Raw genomic sequence first — 10048 nt, 5'->3', positions numbered from 1 at the left:
ATATGCATACGATCGTCTCTTATTCACAAACGCATCATCCTATTTGCACCAGACTTTTTATGAGTGACACTTGTGAACCTCTGAGGAGCCCAATACAGTTTAATTGCAATTTGACTCCACTGCGCCCCCTAGGTTAATCAAACAGCTGTAGCTCCTTGCCACATGGCCCGATCTGCTCCAGATTTTGGGTGCATGGCCAGGGAACGCTGCCGAAGGCATCAAAGCGGATCGCGTGGAGGACGGCGCGCGAGCGTCGGCGGTGGCCGGCGGGAGGCGGTGCTGGAACATCCGCGGTGGCTATAGGCTTGAGCGGCGCTTGGCTGCGAGGGCCGCTTGAGGCTCCGCGGAGCTTTAATTATTATAGTTCTTGTGCCAAATGAATTGGCTTTTTGGGGGCTTTATCATATTCAAAAACTCACCAAACTTGGCGGGGGCATAGAGCCCGGTGCGAAATTTTGTATTTTATGGTCGTTGCAAAAATCGCAAAAGAAACGGCTCAAGGGCGCCACCTAGCAACTTTCAAAGGACCCTTTCCTATTCACTTACTTTATCGTAGAGACTTGAAACTTGGTACACTTGTACAGCTCCCCAAAACACTCAGAATTTACAATTAATGTCATAGTGCAAGTATCACAGATTGTCGGCCATTTTGGATTAAAGTTCCGATTTTGACCCGATTTTGGGCGTTTGCAGGGTTCGCATTTGATCGAACTTGTCCTAGGGATTTCGATCGATCGGCTTCAAACTCGGTCAGATCGTTCATAAGGCATGGCCGATCCAAAGTTATCGTAGGTTTGCGTTTTCGGGCTTGCTGAAGGGGTCTTTCCGGGGGTCAAAGGTCACCGATTCGCCATGAAACATCAAACTGTTATAACTCTTTGAAAAAAACTCATAGAAGCACCAAACTTTCAGTGATTGATCATCATGGGATGCTCTACAATACCCAACGGTCAAATGATGACGTCACTTAGGCCACGCCCCCTGAGAACAGGAAGTGTCATTTTTTACGCTGAACGGTCGCTATCTGACCCCTTTGACCTAATCGAGGTGAAACTGTGTCCACAGACAGAAAACATGTTGGTGTGTTGAGGATTCCAAGCCAAGCTCATTTGAATCCAGCAGGTGGGCGTGGCGGCGTGGCGAAGTGACCCTAAACGCCGTGTCCTTACGTTTGGCTGTGGATTCCACAATTTTGAGGCCAGCTGCACCAAACTTGACATGAGTGATCCTGGTAGGGTCCCCTACGATCCTATGTTGTCATAGTCTGACGTCATCTAAGCCCCGCCCCCTCAGAACAGGAAGTGCTTTTTTTTCCATGGAAAGCTGCCTTTCTGGCTCACTGCACCTAATCAACATGATTCTGTGTTGGATGACAGATAACATGTTAGTGTCACTTGCTTTAAAGCGCCAAGAGTCTTCTGTAGAGGGCGTGGCCGTGGGACCGCAGCGAAGCAGAGGTAACGCCGCCGCCATACGTTTGGCTCTAGATTCCACATCGTTCAGCCCAGCTGCACCAAACTCACTAGGATGCATCCTTATCCATCCCCGAACAGGAATCCATAACAGTCGTTGATGGGCGTGGCCTAATTTCTCTACAGCGCCCCCTAGAAATTTTTAAATGATCAGCCCCAAGCCATGCTTTAACCTAGAATTATGAAACTTGGTACACATGTGTATCATGTCAGGACCTACAAAAAAGTCTCTTGGAGCCATGGTGCAAACCCAACAGGAAGTCGGCCATTTTGGATCAAAATCCGCCATTTCCTCTTTTTCATAGACATCGCATCTGATCTATCTCCTCCTGCAGCTTTTGAGATAGAGACTTCAAACTCAGTCAGCAGAGACTTGAGACATTAAAGATGAAAAGTTATCGTAGGAATTTTTCTATGTCAAAGCATGTGGGCGTGGCTAAGTCCCAAACTTTGACTATTCGCCATGAAACATCAAGATGCAATAACTTCCACATAGAAGGTCACAGCTGCATCAGACTTCCTATATCTGACTACAGACCACCCCTCATCACATTGAGATGGTCAGTTGATGACGTCACCTTAACCCCGCCCACTTCCGACAGGAAGTCACCTGTTTTTTCTATTGTATGTCTTACTTTTACTCTCTAAGTCATATGGGTTTCATCCGGTGTAGGCTGACATGACATGATATGATGATGAACTCTCCCATGATGAACTCGACTGACCCGTGGGGGCGTGGCTAAGTCCCAAACTTTGACTATACAGCATGAAACATGAATGTGAAATAACTTCCAAATGCCAGGTCACAGCTGCATCAGACTTTCTATGTCTCATTATAGACCAGCCTTCATCATAGTTAGGTGGTCGATTGATGACATCACCCTAGCCCCGCCCACTTCCGACAGGAAGTAACCTCTTTCTTCAATTGTATGTCTTACTTTTACTCTCTAAGTCATATGGGTTTCATCCGGTGTAGGCTGACATGACATGATATGATGATGAACTCTCCCATGATGAACTCGACTGACCCGTGGGGGCGTGGCTAAGTCCCAAACTTTGACTATACAGCATGAAACATGAATGTGAAATAACTTCCAAATGCCAGGTCACAGCTGCATCAGACTTTCTATGTCTCATTATAGACCAGTCTTCATCATAGTTAGGTGGTCGATTGATGACATCACCCTAGCCCCGCCCACTTCCGACAGGAAGTAACCTCTTTCTTCAATTGTATGTCTTACTTTTACTCTCTAATTCTTATGGGTTTCATCCTGTGCAGGCTGACATGAAATGACATGATGATGAACTCTCCCATGATGAACTCTACTGACCCGTGGGGGCGTGGCTAAGTCCCAAACTTTGAATATACATCATGAAACATGAATGTGAAATTACTTCCAAATGCCAGGTCACAGATGCATCAGACTTTCTATGTCTCATTATAGACCAGCCCTCATCACAGTTAGGTGGTCGATTGATGACATCACCCTTGCCCCGCGCACTTCCGACAGGAAGTCACCTCTATTTTCTACTGTATGTCTGACTTTTACTCTCTAAGTAATGTTGGTGTGTCATGGATTCCAACCCTGTGCAGGCTGACATAAAATGAGATGATGATGAACTCTGTAAATGCCTACTGCTAAGTTTGGGACTAAGCGTGGCTTAGTCCCAAACTTTGACTATTCACCATGAAACATGAATGTGAAATAACTTCCTAATGCCAGGTCACAGCTGCATCAGACTTTCTATGTCTCATTATAGACCAGTCCTCATCACAGTTAGGTGGTCGATTGATGACATCACCTTAGCCCCGCCCACTTCCGACAGGAAGTCACCTGTTTTTTCTACTGTATGTCTGACTTTTACTCTCTAAGTCATATGGGTTTCATCCTGTGCAGACTGACATAAAATGCCATGAAGATGAACTCTGTCAATGGCATCTGACCCTTGTGGGTGTGGCAAAAATGGCTGTCCCTCGCCATATGCATACGATCGTCTCTTATTGACAAACGCATCATCCCATTTGCTCCAGACTTTTTATGAGTGACACTTGTGAACCTCTAAGGAGCCCAATAGAGTTTAATTGCAATTTGACTCTACTGCGCACCCAGGTTAATCAAACACCTGTGTCTCCTTGCGATATCAGCTGATCTACACCAGATTTTTGTGCATTGACTGGGAGCAATGTCGAACATGACAGGGTGACTATCTTCAGGGCGGGTTTGGCAGCTCCGTGAGAGCAAGGCGGTGGCTGGGGGTAGGCGGTGGCTGGGGTGACATGGTGCTGAGGGGAGGCAGTGGCTGGGGGGAGGTGGTGCTGAGGGGAGGCGGTGGCTGAGGGGAGGCGGTGCTGGAACATCCGCGGTGGCTAGGCTTGAGCGGCGCTTGGCTGCGAGGGCCGCTTGAGGATCCGCGGAGCTTTAATTATTATTATTTTTCTGCCACCTTCTTTGGGGGGCTTTTTGGGGGCTTTATCATATTCAAAAACTCACCAAACGTGGCGGGGGCATAGAGCCCGGTGAAAAATTTTGTATTTTATGGTGGTTGCAAAAATCGCAAAAGAAACGGCTCAAGGGCGCCACCTAGCAACTTTCAAAAGACCCTTTCCTATTCACTTACTTTATCGTAGAGACTTGAAACTTGGTACACTTGTAGAGCTCCCCAAAACACTCTGAATTTACAATTAATGTCATAGTGCAAGTATCACAGATTGTCGGCCATTTTGGATTAAAGTTCCGATTTTGACCCGATTTTGGGCGTTTACAGGGTTCGCATTTGATCGAACTTGTCCTAGGGATTTCGATCGATCGGCTTGAAACTCGGTCAGATCGTTCAAAAGGCATGGCCGATCCAAAGTTATCGTAGGTTTGCGTTTTCGGGCTTGCTGAAGGGGTCTTTCCGGGGGTCAAAGGTCACCGATTCGCCATGAAACATCAAACTGTTATAACTCTTTGAAAAAAACTCATAGAAGCACCAAACTTTCAGTGATTGATCATCATGGGATGCTCTACAATACCCAACGGTCAAATGATGACGTCACTTAGGCCACGCCCCCTGAGAACAGGAAGTGTCATTTTTTACGCTGAACGGTCGCTATCTGACCCCTTTGACCTAATCGAGGTGAAACTGTGTCCACAGACAGAAAACATGTTGGTGTGTTGAGGATTCCAAGCCAAGCTCATTTGAATCCAGCAGGTGGGCGTGGCGGCGTGGCGAAGTGACCCTAAACGCCGTGTCCTTACGTTTGGCTGTGGATTCCACAATTTTGAGGCCAGCTGCACCAAACTTGACATGAGTGATCCTGGTAGGGTCCCCTACGATCCTATGTTGTCATAGTCTGACGTCATCTAAGCCCCGCCCCCTCAGAACAGGAAGTGCTTTTTTTTCCATGGAAAGCTGCCTTTCTGGCTCACTGCACCTAATCAACATGATTCTGTGTTGGATGACAGATAACATGTTAGTCTCACTTGCTTTAAAGCGCCAACAGTCTTCTGTAGAGGGCGTGGCCGTGGGACCGCGGCGAAGCAGAGGTAACGCCGCCGCCATACGTTTGGCTCTAGATTCCACATCGTTCAGCCCAGCTGCACCAAACTCACTAGGATGCATCCTTATCCATCCCCGAACAGGAATCCATAACAGTCGTTGATGGGCGTGGCCTAATTTCTCTACAGCGCCCCCTAGAAATTTTTAAATGATCAGCCCCAAGCCATGCTTTAACCTACAATTATGAAACTTAGTACACATGTGTATCATGTCAGGACCTACAAAAAAGTCTCTTGGAGCCATGGTGCAAACCCAACAGGAAGTCGGCCATTTTGGATCAAAATCAGCCATTTCCTCTTTTTCATAGACATCGCATCTGATCTATCTCCTCCTGCAGCTTTTGAGATAGAGACTTCAAACTCAGTCAGCAGAGACTTGAGACATTAAAGATGAAAAGTTATCGTAGGAATTTTTCTATGTCAAAGCATGTGGGCGTGGCTAAGTCCCAAACTTTGACTATTCGCCATGAAACATCAAGATGCAATAACTTCCACATAGAAGGTCACAGCTGCATCAGACTTCCTATATCTGACTACAGACCACCCCTCATCACAGTTAGGTGGTCGATTGATGACATCACCTTAGCCCCGCCCACTTCCGACAGGAAGTCACCTGTTTTTTATACTGTATGTCTTACTTTTACACTCTAAAACATGTTGGTGTGTCATGGATTCCAACCCTGTGCACACTGACATAACATTAGATGATGATGAACTCTGTCAATGCCTACAGACCCGTGGGGGAGTGGCAAAATGGCTGTCCCTCGCCATATGCATACGATCGTCTCTTATTCACAAACGAATCATCCTATTTGCACCAGACTTTTTATGAGTGAAACTTGTGAACCTCTGAGGAGCCCAATACAGTTTAATTGCAATTTGACTCCACTGCGCCCCCTAGGTTAATCAAACAGCTGTATCTCCTTGCCACATGGCCCAATCTGCTCCAGATTTTGGGTGCATGGCCAGTGAACGCTGCCGAAGACATCGAAGCGGATCGCATGGAGGACGGCGTGCGAGCGTCGGCGGTGGCCGGCGGGAGGCGGTGCTGGAACATCCGCGGTGGCTATAGGCTTGAGCGGCGCTTGGCTGCGAGGGCCGCTTGAGGCTCCGCGGAGCTTTAATTTTTTTTATTCTCCCAAATGAATTGGCTTTTTGGGGGCTTTATCATATTCAAAAACTCACCAAACTTGGCGGGGGCATAGAGCCCGTGTAAAATTTACGTATTTTAAGGTTCCCGGAAAAATCGCTACAGAAACGGCTCAAGGGCGCCACCTAGCAAATTTCAAAAGACCCTTTCCTATTCACTTACTTTATCGTAGAGACTTGAAACTTGGCACACTTGTAGAGCTCCCCAAGACGCTCTGAATTTACAATTAATGTCATAGTGCAAGTATCACAGAATGTCGGCCATTTTGGATTGAAGCTCCGATTTTGACACGATTTTGGCCGTTTACAGGGTTCGCATTTTTTCGAACTTGTCCTAGGGATTTCGATCGATCGGCTTCAAACTCGGTCAGATCGTTCATAAGGCATGGCCGGTCCAAAGTTATCACAGGTTTGCGTTTTCGACCTTCCTGAAGGGGGGTTACCTGGGGTCAAAGTTCACCTAGTCGCCATGAAAAATAAAACGGTTATAACTTTTAAAAAAAAACTCACAGCAGCACCAAACTTTCAGTGATTGATCATCATCGGGTCCCCTACAATACCCAATGGTCAAATGATGACATCACTTAGGCCACGCCCCCTGAGAACAGGAAGTGTCATGTTTTACTCTAAACTGTCGCTATCTGACCCCTTTGACCTAATCAACATGAAACTGTGTCCACAGACAGAAAACATGTTGGTGTGTCATGGATTCCAACCCTGTTTCGCTTTGAAGGAGCAGGTGGGCGTGGCAGCGTGGAGAACTGACCTGTAACGCCGTCGCCATACGTTTGGCTGTAGATTCCACAATTTTGAGCCCAGCTGCACCAAACTTCACATGAGTGATCCTGGTGGGATGCCTGACGATCCTATATCGTCATAGTCTGACGTCATCTAAGCCCCGCCCCCTCAGAACAGGAAGTGCCTTTTTTTGACTTGTAAAGCTCCATCTATGGCTCTCTCCACCTAATCAACATGATTCTGTGTTGGATGACAGATAACATGTTGGTCTCACTTGCTTTAAAGCGCCAAGAGTTTTCAGTAGAGGGCGTGGCCGTGGCAGCGCGGCGAAGCAGAGGGAACGCCGCCGACATACGTTTGGCTCTAGATTCCACATGTTTCAGCCCAGCTGCACCAAACTCACTAGGATGCATCCTTATTCATCCCCGAACAGGAATCCATAACAGTCGTCGATAGGCGTGGCCTAATTTATCTACAGCGCCCCCTAGAATTATTTAAATAATCAGCCCCAAGCCATTCTTTAACCTAGAATTATGAAACTTGGTACACATGTGTATAATGTCAGGACCTACAAAAAAGTCTCTTGGAGCCATGGTGCAAACCCAACAGGAAGTCGGCCATTTTGGATCAAAATCAGCCATTTCCTCTTTTTCATAGACATCGCATCTGATCTATCTCCTCCTGCAGCTTTTGAGATAGAGACTTCAAACTCAGTCAGCAGAGAGTTGAGACATTAAAGGTCAGAAGTTATCACAGGAATTTTGGTATGTCAAAGCATGTGGGCGTGGCTAAGTCCCAAACTTTGACTATTCACCATTAAGCATCAAAGTGAGATAACATGCATGTACGAGGTCAGAGCTGCATCAGACTTACTATGTCTCATTATAGACCAGTCCTCATCACAGTTAGGTGGTCAATTGATGACATCACCTTAGCCCCGCCCACTTCCGACAGGAAGTCACCTGTTTTTTCTACTGTATGTCTGACTTTTACTCTCTAAGTCATATGGGTTTCATCCTGTGCAGACTGACATAAAATGAGATGAAGATGAACTCTGTCAATGCCTACTGACCCGTGGGGGCGTGGCAAAATGGCTGTCCATCGCCATATGCATATGATCGTCCCAAACTTTGACTATTCGTCATAAATCATCAAAGTGAGATAACATGCACATACAAGGTCACAGCTGCATCAGACTTTCTATGTCTCATTATAGACCAGCCCTCATCACAGTTAGATGGTTGATTGATGACGTCACCTTAGCCCCGCCCACTTCCGACAGGAACACACCTGTTTTTTCTACTGTATGTCTTACTTTTACACTCTAAAACATGTTGGTGTGTCATGGATTCCAACCCTGTGCAGACTGACATAAAATGAGATGATGAGGAACTCTGTAAATGCCTACTGACCCGTGGGGGTGTGGCAAAATGGCTGTCCCTCGCCATATGCATACGATCGTCTCTTATTCACAAACGCAAACGCATCATCCTATTTGCACCAGACTTTTTATGAGTGAAACTTGTGAACCTCTGAGGAGCCCAATACAGTTTAATTGCAATTTGACTCCACTGCGCCCCCTAGGTTAATCGACAGCTGTATCTCCTTGCCACATGGCCCAATCTGCTCCAGATTTTGGGCGCATTGCCAGGGAACGCTGCCGAAGGCATCAAAGCGGATCGCGTGGAGGACGGCGCGCGAGCGTTGGCGGTGGCTGGTGGGAGGCGGTGCTGGAACATCCGCGGTGGCTATAGGCTCGAGCGGCGATGGCTGCGAGGGCCGCTTGAGGCTCCGCGGAGCTTTAATTATTTTTATTGTGCCAAAAGAATTGGCTTTTTGGGGGCTTTCTCATATTCAAAAACTCACCAAACTTGGCGGGGGCATAGAGCCCGTGTAAAATTTACGTATTTTAAGGTCCCTGGAAAAATCGCAACAGAAACGGCTCAAGGGCGCCACCTAGCAACTTTCAAAAGACCCTTTCCTATTCACTTACTTTATCGTAGAGACTTGAAACTTGGTACACTTGTAGAGCTCCCCAAAACACTCAGAATTTACAATTAATGTCATAGTGCAAGTATCACAGATTGTCGGCCATTTTGGATTAAAGTTCCGATTTTGACCCGATTTTGGGCGTTCGCAGGGTTCGCATTTGATCGAACTTGTCCTAGGGATTTCGATCGATCGGCTTGAAACTCGGTCAGATCGTTCATAAGGCATGGCCGATCCAAAGTTATCGTAGGTTTGCGTTTTCGGGCTTGCTGAAGGGGTCTTTCCGGGGGTCAAAGGTCACCGATTCGCCATGGAACATCAAACTGTTATAACTCTTTGAAAAAAACTCATAGAAGCACCAAACTTTCAGTGATTGATCATCATGGGATGCTCTACAATACCCAACGGTCAAATGATGACGTCACTTAGGCCACGCCCCCTGAGAACAGGAAGTGTCATTTTTTACGCTGAACGGTCGCTATCTGACCCCTTTGACCTAATCGAGGTGAAACTGTGTCCACAGACAGAAAACATGTTGGTGTGTTGAGGATTCCAAGCCAAGCTCATTTGAATCCAGCAGGTGGGCGTGGCGGCGTGGCGAAGTGACCCTAAACGCCGTGTCCTTACGTTTGGCTGTGGATTCCACAATTTTGAGGCCAGCTGCACCAAACTTGACATGAGTGATCCTGGTAGGGTCCCCTACGATCCTATGTTGTCATAGTCTGACGTCATCTAAGCCCCGCCCCCTCAGAACAGGAAGTGCTTTTTTTTCCATGGAAAGCTGCCTTTCTGGCTCACTGCACCTAATCAACATGATTCTGTGTTGGATGACAGATAACATGTTAGTCTCACTTGCTTTAAAGCGCCAAGAGTCTTCTGTAGAGGGCGTGGCCGTGGGACCGCGGCGAAGCAGAGGTAACGCCGCCGCCATACGTTTGGCTCTAGATTCCACATCGTTCAGCCCAGCTGCACCAAACTCACTAGGATGCATCCTTATCCATCCCCGAACAGGAATCCATAACAGTCGTTGATGGGCGTGGCCTAATTTCTCTACAGCGCCCCCTAGAAATTTTTAAATGATCAGCCCCAAGCCATGCTTTAACCTAGAATTATGAAACTTGGTACACATGTGTATCATGTGAGGACCTACAAAAAAGT

The sequence above is a fragment of the Poecilia mexicana genome, unplaced genomic scaffold (genome assembly GCF_051168715.1).
Source record: "Poecilia mexicana isolate PSO_F unplaced genomic scaffold, ASM5116871v1 scaffold_3, whole genome shotgun sequence".
NCBI classification, from domain to species: domain Eukaryota; kingdom Metazoa; phylum Chordata; class Actinopteri; order Cyprinodontiformes; family Poeciliidae; genus Poecilia; species Poecilia mexicana.
Note: the sequence above shows the minus strand (reverse complement) of the source record.